Raw genomic sequence first — 14,417 nt, 5'->3', positions numbered from 1 at the left:
TTATTTGTGGTTGACCTATAAAATAAGGATAGATAGTCCACAAAAACCAAAAACAGAAAAGTAGAACTGTTCTGAAGAGTGTTTGGAGAGTAGGTGCTTCCCCTAAAGCTATATAAGCAGGACTAATTATATATAACATATGTTCAGGGTTATCCAGCATCATCTTCCAGCATGATCACGCGTGACCCCCTACTGCAAGGCTGACACGGGACGTCCTCAACAACATGAACGTTAATGTTTTGTCATGGCCCGCGTGTTCTCCTTAATCGAACATTTGTGGGATCATCTTGACATGCACGTCAGAAGGCGACCAATGCACCAGTAAGGACCTTGAGCGCATCTTCACGAGGCAAGGGGGTTAACTGACTATAAAAGTTCAGTTTCCAGCCTTGGCGAACTAGGCTGGAACGAATGAGTTCTGTTTTTTTCTGGACTAACCAGCCAATGCATTCAAGTGATATGAGGGGTGGAATCTGATTGTCCAATAGGAGGGACATAAAAGGGACATCATTCGTAATAGCCACTGGTGGTGTTAGGATCCAGCCCAGAAATTCAAGCCTTGGTTGGCAAGGGTGGAAACTGGTCTTTTATGGTCAGTTAACCCCCTTGCCTCGGGAAGATGCCTTGAGCGATGTTTAATCGAGACATTTATGACGTTTTATCGCTGCATTGTCCTCATTAGTTGATATAAATAATTCCGTCTATATTCGACTTCGTTAATTTCCCTTTACATCAAATGGTTTCAATTCTGACTGCAGGCACACTTTTAATAGGACCATTCAAAAATGTCCATGCATATGTCACATGTATGATAGTTGAGATGATATTAGTGTGTAAACGTGGTAACAATCCGACTGGGGATCGGCTGTCAGGTGACTGCGAGGGACCATATTTAGTAGCCTGTGCAGCGTACGAACATGATCAGGATGCGTGAAAGAGAAACACGTGCAGATGTAGTATTCAGGGATGTGAAATCTCCGCGGAAACGCGGAAAATCGCGTTTTTTAAAACAGTAGTCCTCGGAAAAAAACATCTCCCGCGTAAAAATTTAATATATTTTTTTTTAAAAACACAACGAAAAATATGATCGAAAACAGGACAATTGGCGCCGATTGTCCTGTTTTCGATCAGAGCTTTCACCAGCATAGGTTTTCGGACATCATACGTTTTCTGTCACGAATACTTGCACTATAACGTGGGGTGTGGCTACACACAGAAATTGTAAATACTCAGAGTCAGCTGATGGCTTGTTTTTAAGATAAAGTTGTCTTTTAGCCTGTAAGTGAATGAGATGTTTAACAGTTGTTCATGTGATAAGCGAGAAAACTATGAATGTTTCTTCAGCGTCCCAAACCCCATGTCATGGGGATATATGTTGTATTAATGTCTTATGTTTGCAATGGAGTTTTGTTTTTTTCATCAAGAGGTAAGTACAAGGTAAGTTTTTTTCAATATGCTTCAACATGGGGAAAGGGTCAGACATTGCACGCTTGTGACAGTTGTCCTTGTGTCTGGGGGATGGGGGTTGAAGTTTATGGCAGTATTGCTCCCAGACCTGGCGGGTAGCCAGGTGCGCGAGAGCTATGCCCAATTTTTTAAAAGTACTGATTTAACTTCGAAATTTTACTGCATCTGCCATCTTGTTTATTTGACTTATTGACTTTGGCCATTGACTTATTACATTTCTTGGTGTGAATGTTGTCCAAACTGCACGAAATTGCTTAAGATGCAATCAAATGTTTTAAAAATATCTGGGGGGGGTGGGGGCATGCCCCCAGACACCCCTAGACTTTCCTCTTTTTTCGGGAAAACCTGCTCACATCCCTGTAAGGGGCTAAAACAAGGACTGGTCGGCTCGGAGTCAGTATACTGTGTCTGAGTGGGGTATTCATGTTAAACTGCGGCATGGTAACACAGGGTATTCTGAATAACCGTTATGGTCTGTATCACTTATTCCGTCAAATCATCTCCCGATTCAGTTGGATAAACATTTGAACAGGAGAGACGTTACATAGTACGTGAGAAGTACTGCCATTGTCTATTTTAGGCATTCCAGAATGTTCTTTTGTTCAGTTTTCAAATGTTTAATCGAGAATTTTGTCAACAAATGTTTAAACATAGTCTGAAATGGATATCACCAGTTTGAAATTAGCTCAAGAAAGCTGCTTTCAATGTCGACTTCTTGTTAGTCATTTCATTGGTCGATCAAAGTTTGCGAAAGATCATTCTGACATTGCCTGTAATGGGATGTCCTCAGATCTTTGCTAAGCGGCAGTAAGAAATATGATCTGTTTTCAATGAGATTGGCCATCCTGAACAATTTAAACAGTGTATTTCCAGATTTTCTTGTAGTAAGAGTTATTGTCATTGCTTATTCATTATTTATTTGGGGCACAGGTGGCCCAGTCGTCTAAGGCCCCACGGTTAGCTGTGAAGAGTTGGGTCCCTTGGGCATGCCAGAAACCTATGATTGTGGGTTTGAATCCGATGTTTCTAGGTTTGTCAGCACCATACCCGTGCTCGTGGGTTTCACCGAAGTGGTAAACACCTGAGACCTGCATCACGTCGGGCTTTCCTCCCACATTAAGCGGCGTTAAACCCAACTCACTCACTCACTCACTCACTCACTCACCCACCCACCCACCCACCCACTCACTCACTCACTCACTCACTCACTCACCCACCCACCCACCCACTCACTCACTCACTCACTATTGAAATTGTTATGAAAAGACTCCCTTTGTATTTTTTTCTAGCCTGTGTATTTAAGTCTTTGATTGCTATTTGGAATTATGAGGACTATGTAGAAACTCATCCACTGGCCTTGATGTTTGTGTCCAGGTTTCTGCCCCTCTGGGTCGGAGCAAGAGGAGTGGAGTTCGACTGGAAGTATGTGCAGATGAGCTTTGATTCCAACGTTAGTCTGGTGAGTGTACCATCACACTGGAAAATGGCTCACATCATGAAGGTGAAGATCAAATGATCACAATTTCCAGAATGCAATTTTTTTCTTTCAACACTGTTCATTGAAGGAGAGAAGTTCCTTAGCGTTCTTGTGTTGGCGTCTAATGTACTGTAAATCTTGATATTAATGCGTCTAAAAATTAATACGACTGCCGACCCCTAGCCAAAGATGCATCTCCCCCCCCCCCCCCCCCCCCCCCCCCCTCATGTCCTTATCTTAATACAACCTTAAATTAATCCAATCAAACACAAATAGCACCGCTTATAAGTGCTGAGAAGAGCATTCCATAAAAACAATTAGGTGTTTTCCTAAAAACAACACACAGTTTATATGTTTATTCGGTCAATATTCGGCTCAATAAACCATGTTTGTGTTTATATTCAAGGTGGTATTTCCCCTATCCAAAGTGTGCAGTGCGACCGTCTTATTGTTGATAGTCATGTTGAAAGAGATTAATGCGAAGTTTCATTAATGCGAACAAAGACCAATCGCATTTTTCGCATTTAATTCACGCTCGCGTTAATTTCAAAATTTACAGTATTTAAACTGATGTGAAAGCAGTATTGTTTAAATCATTAAATAGGAGCAGTATCTTATTTTATCTATCCTCCCCTCGTGACCAAATCCTTGAAATGTTTTCTTGGAATTTATTATTGTCAGTCGGTCTCCATCTACATCATTGTAACTGACAATTTTGAGTGCTTGAGAGAGGTGGTACATTTTGCTGTACAGAGTTCCGTCCCTTAGCTGTTCCAGGATCTGGATTTGAATCCTAGATTCTCCTTGACATGACCCTTGGTCTGTCAGCACTGTTGCCTCATTCATGGATTTCACCGAAGTTGTAACCATCAACAAGTTGTGTCCCTTTGGAGTAATGGGCCTTGATAGAACTGAGACACTCTTCAAATAGAGTAACACTCACTCACACTTGCAATATTCCATTTTGACTGTCATTAATTTGTTTGTTTCAGATCCACCACATCAGTATGGCCATGTTGGTTTGGCTGTACTGCCGTAGTGACCTGCAGAAGTCACTGGTCCCCATCGTCATGTCATGTCCCTGCTGGCCCTCGGATGTTACAGACCCCTCATTGTAGAGTGAGTACCGGTGTTATAGTGGGGTAGTCTGGCTGTTACAGGCCCCTCATTGTAGAGTGTGTACAGGTGTTATAGTGGGATAGTCGGGCTGTTACAGACCCTGATTGTTGAGTGAGTACCGGTGTTATAGTGGGGTAGTCTGACTGTTAGGGGCCCTCATTGTAGAGTGAGTACCGATGTTATAGTGGGATGGTCTGGCTGTTACAGACCCCTCATTGTTGAGTGAGTACCGGTGTTATAGTGGGATAGTCTGGCTGTTACAGACCCCTCATTGTTGAGTGAGTACCGGTGTTATAGTGGGATGGTCTGGCTGTTACAGGCCCCTCATTGTTGAGTGAGTACCAGTATTAAAGTGGGATGGTCTGGCTGTTACAGACCCCTCATTGTAGAGCTTGTACCGGTGTTATAGTAGGATAGTCTGGCTGTTACAGACCCCTCATTGTAGAGTGAGTACCGGTATTAAAGTGGAATGGTCTGGCTGTTACAGACCCCTCATTGTTGAGTGAGTACCAGTATTAAAGTGGGATGGTCTGGCTGTTACAGACCCCTCATTGTTGAGTGAGTACCGGTGTTATAGTGGGGTAGTCTGGCTGTTACAGGCCCCTCATTGTAGAGCTTTTACCGGTGTTATAGTAGGATAGTCTGGCTGTTACAGACCCCTCATTGTAGCGTGAGTACCGGTATTAAAGTGGGATGGTCTGGCTGTTACAGACCCCTCATTGTTGAGTGAGTACCGGTATTAAAGTGGGATGGTCTGGCTGTTACAGACCCCTCATTGTTGAGTGAGTACCGGTGTTACAGTGGGGTAGTCTGGCTGTTACAGGCCCCTCATTGTAGAGCTTGTACCGGTGTTATAGTAGGATAGTCTGGCTGTTACAGACCCCTCATTGTAGAGTGAGTACCGGTGTTATAGTGGGGTAGTCTGGCTGTTACAGACCCCTCATTGTAGAGTGAGTACCGGTGTTATAGTGGGGTGGTCTGGCTGTTACAGACCCCTCATTGTTGAGTGAGTACCGGTGTTATAGTGGGATAGTCTGGCTGTTACAGACCCCTCATTGTAGAGTGAGTACCGGTGCTATAGTGGGGTAGTCTGGCTGTTACAGGCCCCTCATTGTTGAGTGTGTACCGGTGTTATAGTGGGGTGGTCTGGCTGTTACAGGCCCCTCATTGTAGAATGAGTACCGGTGTTATAGTGGGATAGTCTGGTTGTTACAGGCCCTGATTGTTGAGTGAGTACCGGTGTTATAGTAGGGTAGTCTGGCTGTTACAGGCCCCTCATTGTAGAGTGAGTACCGGTGTTATAGTGGGATGGTCTGGCTGTTACAGACCCCTCATTGTTGAGTGAGTACCGGTGTTATAGTGGGATAGTCTGGCTGTTACAGACCCCTCATTGTTGAGTGAGTACCGGTGTTATAGTGGGATGGTCTGGCTGTTACAGGCCCCTCATTGTTGAGTGAGTACCAGTATTAAAGTGGGATGGTCTGGCTGTTACAGACCCCTCATTGTAGAGCTTGTACCGGTGTTATAGTAGGATAGTCTGGCTGTTACAGACCCCTCATTGTAGAGTGAGTACCGGTATTAAAGTGGGATGGTCTGGCTGTTACAGACCCCTCATTGTTGAGTGAGTACCAGTATTAAAGTGGGATGGTCTGGCTGTTACAGACCCCTCATTGTTGAGTGAGTACCGGTGTTATAGTGGGGTAGTCTGGCTGTTACAGGCCCCTCATTGTAGAGCTTTTACCGGTGTTATAGTAGGATAGTCTGGCTGTTACAGACCCCTCATTGTAGAGTGAGTACCGGTATTAAAGTGGGATGGTCTGGCTGTTACAGACCCCTCATTGTTGAGTGAGTACCAGTATTAAAGTGGGATGGTCTGGCTGTTACAGACCCCTCATTGTTGAGTGAGTACCGGTGTTACAGTGGGGTAGTCTGGCTGTTACAGGCCCCTCATTGTAGAGCTTGTACCGGTGTTATAGTAGGATAGTCTGGCTGTTACAGACCCCTCATTGTAGAGTGAGTACCGGTGTTATAGTGGGGTAGTCTGGCTGTTACAGACCCCTCATTGTAGAGTGAGTACCGGTGTTATAGTGGGGTGGTCTGGCTGTTACAGACCCCTCATTGTTGAGTGAGTACCGGTGTTATAGTGGGATAGTCTGGCTGTTACAGACCCCTCATTGTAGAGTGAGTACCGGTGCTATAGTGGGGTAGTCTGGCTGTTACAGGCCCCTCATTGTTGAGTGTGTACCGGTGTTATAGTGGGGTGGTCTGGCTGTTACAGGCCCCTCATTGTAGAGTGAGTACCGGTGTTATAGTGGGATAGTCTGGTTGTTACAGGCCCTGATTGTTGAGTGAGTACCGGTGTTATAGTGGGGTAGTCTGGCTGTTACAGGCCCCTCATTGTAGAGTGTGTACCGGTGTTATAGTGGGGTGGTCTGGCTGTTACAGGCCCCTCATTGTAGAGTGAGTACCGGTGTTATAGTGGGATAGTCTGGCTGTTACAGACCCTGATTGTTGAGTGAGTACCGGTGATATAGTGGGGTAGTCTGGCTGTTACAGGGCCTCATTGTAGAGTGAGTACCGGTGTTATAGTGGGGCAGTCTGGCTGTTACAGGCCCCTCATTGTAGAGTGTGTACCGGTGTTATAGTGGGATAGTTGGGCTGTTACAGGCCCTTCATTGTTGAGTGAGTACCAGTGTTAAAGTGGGATAGTCTGGCTGTTACAGGCCCCTCTTTGTAGATTGAGTACAGGAGTACTTTTCAGAAGTTCCCAAATTTTGAAAAAAATTAATTTGTTACCAATTGTCTGCAAAGGGCACATAGTATGGAATCCTAGATAAATCCCCGACATATCTTGTAAAATACAAAGAATAAATGACTGTACCCCAATGCACATGAAACAAAACAGCAACAGTAAGACAACACTGTGCATGATTACCAAGTGTAGCCTGCTCACCGTGGACTCCACAGCATTGGGGGCGGTCGGGTAGCCTAGTGGTTAAAGCGTTAGTTCGTCACGCCGAAGACCTGGGTTCGATTCCCGACATGGGCACAATGTGTGAAGCCCATTTTCAGTGACCCCCGCCGTGATATTGCTAAAACGTTGCTAAAAGCGGCATAAAACCATACTCACTCACTCACTCCACAGCATTGACTAAGAATTCAGACACGTACATCACTGCAGTGAACTTCTGTAGCATGCAACACACTTGGGCAGCACACACTTCTAACATGCAGTTAGAAGTCACCTTGAAGTCACCTGATCTGTGAAGACCCGGGGTAGAATAGGTCTTCAGCAACCCATGCTTGCGGTAAAAGGTGACTATGCTTGTAGTAAGAGGCGAATAACGGGATCTGGTGGTCAGGCTCGCTGACTTGGTTGATGCATGTCATCGTACCCCAACTGAGTGAATCGATGCTCGTGATGTCAAACAGAGAATATGTTTGGTCCAACTTAGATATTTACAGCCTGTCGTCATACAGCTGGAATATTGCTGAGTGCGACGTTAAACAACAAACAAATCAACAAACAAACAAGGTGTCACCTCCAGTTATTTAATGTGTATGATACTGAAGATTTTTCTTGTCTCTTTCAGAATTCTCATCCATGCTGTTGGGTTCGGATCATGGACATTGCTGATATCTAAAGCCGTTTTCACAGCCTGTGTTTCCATGGTTTCGCTGCAGATGTATCTCGGAATCCCATCTCAACTCCAGAATTCCTTCTATTGAGCTATACCAACACAACAGTTATCTCCCTTGTAGTTACCTCCCTTGAATGATGTAGTTGGCCAGTATGAACGAGATGGTAGGGTAGAACTTTCCGCCAGCCTACAGACCAGGGCAGCTTGCCTCATGTTAATGGTATCCCAAAGTCCAGTCAAACTGGTATCAAGTCTATATTTCTGTTTGTTTTTGGAATATTTATAACATTTCAAGACTACAAGCTATGTGCTTGAAGGTTACTTGTTTCACTGGCTTGGAACAAAAAACAGAATCTGATAAATATTTTAATGATACAAATAAGAATAATGTTTTGGTTGAGGGATTTTTAGAATGTTTATTTGCATGGCTTTTTTTTGTATTTCCATGTAATTTCATTCCTAAAAGACATGATTAGTAGGAGTGAATATCAAGGGTTGTTTCTCACTATCATGAAAGTTTGTGTACTATCTCATACCTATATGATTATGCAAAACAATATGTAAATGCTCAAAAAGGCTTGCATTAGGCCAATCTGTTCTGATTTCAGAACAAGCATGTTTGTTTACAAACGAGAGAAAAGTCTTGTTTGAGAGGCTTTACTTAGAAGTTGACGGATGACAAAGTAGACACAATTTATGGATAACAACTTCTTTAGTATTGTAAAGGCGACATTTCGGTATAGCTCCTTATACCGTTCTATTACAAAACATCGCCTTGGATCAGGGTATGAAACTCCCAAAACTTTCAGCCAGTCCACAGGACTGGCTACCTGAAATACTTGCCAGCCCTGACCAAAACCCGCCTGCCCACTATAATCATGTGTTTCTCAGGATAAGCTTACGGGGTTTCTTTTTGGTTACATTTTATCATTCATCTTTACATGTGAATTAATGCTTATCATCAGGAAATATTTAGAATATTTTCACATATGAAATATAACCCGACCGTCGGGCAGGGGGATTTGAACATCTGGCAGCCCGAGTTGAAATCAACCCGTCTCGGACGGTCGGGCAGGCAGGTATTTCGAACACTGCTTGGATAAATTGTATCTACTTTGTCAAGAGAAAAGTCGTGTCACGTGACAAGCAAATTAGCCTGTTGTGTTATGCTAAGTCACCATTGCGCAGGGGTGGGAGGCAGCCATTGTGGTCAACTACAAAAGTGAAACTGGCTACTGGTTGTTTGTAAAACTAGGACTGATCTGACTGCAACAAATGAAATGAACTAGGCACTATCAGGTGTGAGAAGTAACAGTGGAGTGTTAAAGAAGAGTCTATACAACCCAACATGTACATAATCCATAACATGCTGGCTACTGGTTGTTTGTAAAACTAGGACTGATCTGACTGCAACAAATGAAATGAACTAGGCACTATCAGGTGACATGGGGCGTCTGTACATAATCCATAACATGCTGGCTAGCGTCGGCAGCAGGCTTGGTGGAAACTGGTTTCCACACAACATCCTATTCCTATCTGTGCTGTATGTTGTATTCCAGACAACTGTGTATATATATATGATGAGGCTGCAAGTCAGGAGAGGGTAAGATGATGTATGTGTTAATGTGTCTGACTGGATGTGTACATCATAGGTTTGTTGAAACTTCTGTTTGAGAGAGAATGAAAGTCAGAAATTCATACATTTATGTCATAAAATCATGCAAGAGACAATTTATCCATCACCCAAAGTACTCATTTCAAGAGCCAAAAATGTTGAAGTGTATTGATATATTTATCTACAGTTTAGGCAAGTTAAATGTCACAGTCATAAGTGGCATCTTTTGATAACAAAAAAAAAGAAAGTATTTTCAACTTTAGGATGCCTTATAAGGATAGTACCTGTTTATTAGTTTGTAGTGAATCTCTTACAAGAAGACTAAATAACTTAGGTGTGAGCACTTTTTTAGCCATTGACGTCATCCCTGTCCCTGTCACTCTGGGTGGCCACACCTTGCTGAGTTATCTCCCTTTAGTTGCCAGGATCTGCTGATTATGGATCCCTGGCTGACCCAAATCCTTGGCACAAGCGGGATTGGGTGGTCAGGCTTGCTGACTTGGTTGATACATGTCATTGTATCCCAATTGCGTGGATCGACGCTCTTGATGTCAATCACTGGATTATCTGCACCAGACTTGATTATTTACAGCCTGCCGTCTTTTGCTGGAATAGTGCTGAGTGTGGTGTTAATAAACAAACAAACAATCAAATTATGGATCCCTGGGCACCATGTGTAGCGGTGTCAATCTGTATGATTTAAAGCATTCCGTCCAAATTAAGCTGACGCAGCAAATATACGAAGCAGCATTAATGATACACTGCATGTTTCCTTGATTCAAGGAAGGATACATTATTTTATATGGTACAGTCTGTGCCAAAACACTTTGTATCTGCTAGCCTTATTAAGGGTCCAAGCATCAGTAGAGTTCAGTGGTATTTGGGCTGTCATTACAAGACCTTACTATACTGAACAAAATTGTACTTGACTCAGGCTGGTGGCTAACAGACTGATCTAGATAGTTTGTACTCTAATCTTCTCAAACTCCAATTGTGCTGAGCCCCCTTGGTGTGTAGAAAGTCCTCTCTAGCCTAAATACTGTTATTATCACCCCCTGCCAAACACTGTATTTCTGTGCACACCAGAAACCTACGAGCCAGAAACCTACGATCGTTGGTTCAAATCCCAGTTGGTGCACGGGTGGCCCAGTTGTCTAAGGTGCAGCGATTCGCTGTGCAGAGTTATGTCCCTTGGACACGCCAGAAACCTATGATTGTGGGTTTGAATCCTGGTTCGTCCTGATTGTGTTTCTAGGTTTGTCAGGACCATATTTAGGTTTCATCGAAGTGAAGACCTTCCCGTCTGAGACCTGCATCACTTCAGGCTTTCCTCCCACATTAAGCTGACACGCCAGATATAACAGGAATACTGTTAAAAGCTGCATTAAACCCAACTCACTCACTCAGGTCATAGTACAATACAATGAAGTGTGTAAGAATACAGGTCACCAAGGTGTACTTCAAACGAAACTGGAGTAGCATCTGAAACTGAAAGGAAGGGAGATAACTCTGACGTTATTTAACCCAACTTAGCTGAGGCACCCCATGCTCTGTACCTAGGTCCCTATAACCTTATAGTAATGAATAGCTGTGAGACTGTAACCAGATGTGTATATTGTGTGCTTGTGCCGAAGTGTTTGTTCTTATATTTATATTATTATCATCACGATGATCTCATGGTCATTGTTTGCACTGGATTGTTAAAAGTCCACTTTGACATTCAGTTAATTCCCTTGCCTCGGGAAGATGAGCCAACTCTGCATGTCTAGTGGACTGTGAGTGTATGGTCGGTAATGTCATGTAATAAATGTTTTATGTAAACAGACTTGAAGTGTTTCTGGTTTTTTAAACTGGACTGGTTTGAGGACTGCTACATAAGGGGGTGAGGTGTCTGTCATAATCAGGTTTGGGTTGGACAAACCTGTGATTGATATTATGACCACAATCGCTCTCCATCGGGGTACCACCGTGATTTAATTGGAATAATATTCATAGCCTGTTGTATGAGATGACTAACGGGATCGGGTGGTCAGGCTCGCTGACTTGGTTAATGCATGTCATCGGTCCCAATTGCGTGGACCCGTGAAGATCCAGGGTAGAATAGGTCTTCAGCAACCCATGCTTGCCGTTAAAGGTGACTATGCTTGTCGTAAGAGCCGACTAACGGGATTGGGTGGTCAGGCTCGCTGACTTGGTTGATGCATGTCATCGGTCCCAATTGCGTGGACCCGTGAAGATCCAGGGTAGAATAGGTCTTCAGCAACCCATGCTTGCCGTTGAAGGTGACTATGCTTGTCGTAAAAGGCGACTAACGGGATTGGGTGGTCAGGCTCGCTGACTTGGTTGATGCATGTCATCGGTCCCAATTGCGTGGATCCATGCTCATGATATTAATCACTGGATTGTCTGGTCCAGATTCGATTATTTACAGACCGCCGTCATATAGCTGGAATATTGCTGAGTGCGGCGTAAAACAACAAACCAACCAAACCAATCGTGTGGATTGATGCTCATGATATCGATCACTGGATTGTCTGGTCAAGACTTGCATATTTACAGACCGCCGTCATATAGCTGGAATATTGCTGAATGCAGCGTTAAACAACAACCAAACAAACCAATCATAGCGTGTTAAAACCAACTCACTCACCCCTGTACATGTCCACCATCCAAGGTAATGAGCTTGACCATATTTGCCTTGTGGTATATAGTAACAGGAAGAATGCTGATGCGGTGTTAAGCAATGCCCATTCACTCTCTCATTCCTAAAAGGAATATTCGCTCTGGTGTGTCATGATATGGGGTTGTGTTTCCTTCGGCTGCAAACTTCCGCTGGTGACAATTCGTGGAAACCTGAATGGCTCACAATACCAAGAAATTCCTTTCTGCTCATATTCTTTTGGAACACAAGATAAACTTGCTTTGGGACAACTTTTGCATCACATGAGGTTTACGTATAGGGCTTATAACAATCGTACATCTCTTTATAATAGTCATCATTAAGTGCCAAAAGTAACAGCTCACAAATATGGTGGGTGGCGCTTAACTTTTGTGCATGTGTATATAAGTTATGCATAGAGCTTCTACAGACATTATATATTCGAGCTGTATACTCGGACCCCATGGTACCGCGGCATTCATCGTATCGCGGCATTTGTGATTTCCGGTAGTTCACGCGGGACACGCCTCTTAGCGGCTGTCTATTAATGCAAATCAGTTACCAGGAAGTGCTCACTTCGTAAACAATTTCAATTTCGTCGGAATGTTCCGTCTGCTGTAAGCACGGACTTAGGTCCGTGCTGTAAGTAAGGAGTTATTAATCCGTTGATACATATTTCTGGCATCTGTTGTAATATTGCCTTACCCCCATCTATCAATGGCCAACGATATAACCAGCAGTTCCCCAAGTAAACTTTCTCTATCGACCTGAACTAGATCATCTGCATATTCATGGCGACTAATGAGGTAACGGAAGTTACGTAGTCCGCACATTTATTCCCCAGGGATGTGAAATCGCGTTTTTTAAAACAGTAGTCCTCGGAAACAATCATCTTCCGCGGAAAAAATTATTAAAAAACACTCCGAAAAATATGATCGAAAACAGGACAATTGGCGCCGATTGTCCTGTTTTCGATCGGAGCTTTCACAGCATAGGTTTTCGGACATCATACGTTTTCTGTCACGAATACTTGCACTATAACGTTGGGTGTGGCGTCACACAGAAATTGTAAATACTCAGAGTCAGCTGATGGCTTGTTTTTAAGATAAAGTTGTCTTTTAGCCTGTAAGTGAATGAGATGTTTTACAGTTGTTCATGTGATAAGCGAGAAATTTATGAATGTTTCTTCAGCGTCCAAAACCCCATGTCATGGGGATATATATTGTATTAATGTCTTAAGTTTGCAATGGAGTTTGGTTTTTTTCATCAAAAGGTAAGTAAGTACAAGGTAAGTTTTTTTCAATATGCTTCAACATGGGGAAAGGGTCAGACATTGCACGCTTGTGACAGTTGTCCTTGTGTCTGGGGGATGGGGGTTTAAGTTTATGGCAGTATTGCTCCCAGACCTGGCGGGTAGCCAGGTGCGCGAAAGCTATGCCCGATTTTTTTAAAGTACTGATTTAACTTCGAAATTTTACTGCATCTGCCATCTTGTTTATTTTACTTATTGACTTTTGCCATTGACTTATTACATTTCTTGGTGTGAATGTTGTCCAAACTGCATGAAATTGCCTAAAATGCAATCAAATGTTTTAAAAATTTCTGGGGGGGGCATACCCCCAGACCCCCCTAGACTTTTCCTCTTTTTTCGGCAAAATCTGCTCACATCCCTGAGTATTTAAAGCACAATTCACCAAGGTCATTGGTAAACATAACCTCTCACAGTCACGTGACTGTCAATTCTTACCCGGACTGAAGCCACGTGATAAAAACTCCATAATGTTTGTCGCAAAAAATTGACATTTCTTGAAATGCGCACTTTGCAATGTTTGTCATTGCTGAAAGTAATATTCCTTACAGGTGGACCTTTGGTCCTTGATTTACCTCATCAACCAGTCTTGAACTGGGGCGGGTGTATATAGTTTTATGTCCCCATTTCACTACGACCACGAATATCCCAAATCACCCCGAATAGGAAATTGTTCATATTCGTAGATAAATCTCAATCATTTCTTGAAGTTCTCAAATGAATCGTACAGTTCGCGGGAGTTCGTCGAATCGGCGAGAAAGCTTTTGTTTGTCAAAAACTTTCGTGGAAGGGTCGAATTGCAATTTCGTGGCTGTATCGTGTATTCGTAATTAATTCTTATGTTCCATAACAGCTTCGTAACCGATTCTTTTGCATTCTTGACTATTCTTAGCGATTCGTGGCTCCCAAAATTTCTTGTCCTCAACCCGAACACATTCCGAAACAGCCACGAATATCCCGAGTCATCTACGAATCATGTAAGAATTAAGTAAGAAGAACATTCGGCATATTCGTAACATAGTCGTAGGTGATTCTTACAATTCGTGCATGATCCGTACATGAATCATGTAATTCGTACATCTTTCGTAACCCATTCCTTGCATTCTTCATATTTTTCTACCCGATTAACC

The 14,417-nt window shown here is 43.2% G+C and overlaps 2 long non-coding RNA genes across 2 annotated transcripts; both read left to right on the top strand.

Moving 5' to 3' along the window:
* Positions 1-2,728: 2,728 nt before the first annotated feature.
* Positions 2,729-8,660, top strand: LOC124141035. Its single transcript, XR_006861990.2, has 3 exons — positions 2,729-2,926; positions 3,937-4,063; positions 7,657-8,660. It is a non-coding gene; the product is annotated as an uncharacterized LOC124141035 (long non-coding RNA).
* Positions 8,661-8,712: 52 nt separating this feature from the next.
* LOC125374893 lies at positions 8,713-11,144 on the top strand. The gene is made up of 2 exons (XR_007218788.1): positions 8,713-9,003; positions 9,145-11,144. It is a non-coding gene; the product is annotated as an uncharacterized LOC125374893 (long non-coding RNA).
* Positions 11,145-14,417: the final 3,273 nt, after the last annotated feature.

Source organism: Haliotis rufescens, unplaced genomic scaffold, assembly GCF_023055435.1.
Source record: "Haliotis rufescens isolate VD_foot unplaced genomic scaffold, xgHalRufe1.0.p SCAF_6, whole genome shotgun sequence".
NCBI lineage: Eukaryota > Metazoa > Mollusca > Gastropoda > Lepetellida > Haliotidae > Haliotis > Haliotis rufescens.
The sequence above is the reverse complement of the archived record's forward strand: the minus strand, read 5'-3'. Positions and strand labels throughout refer to the sequence as shown.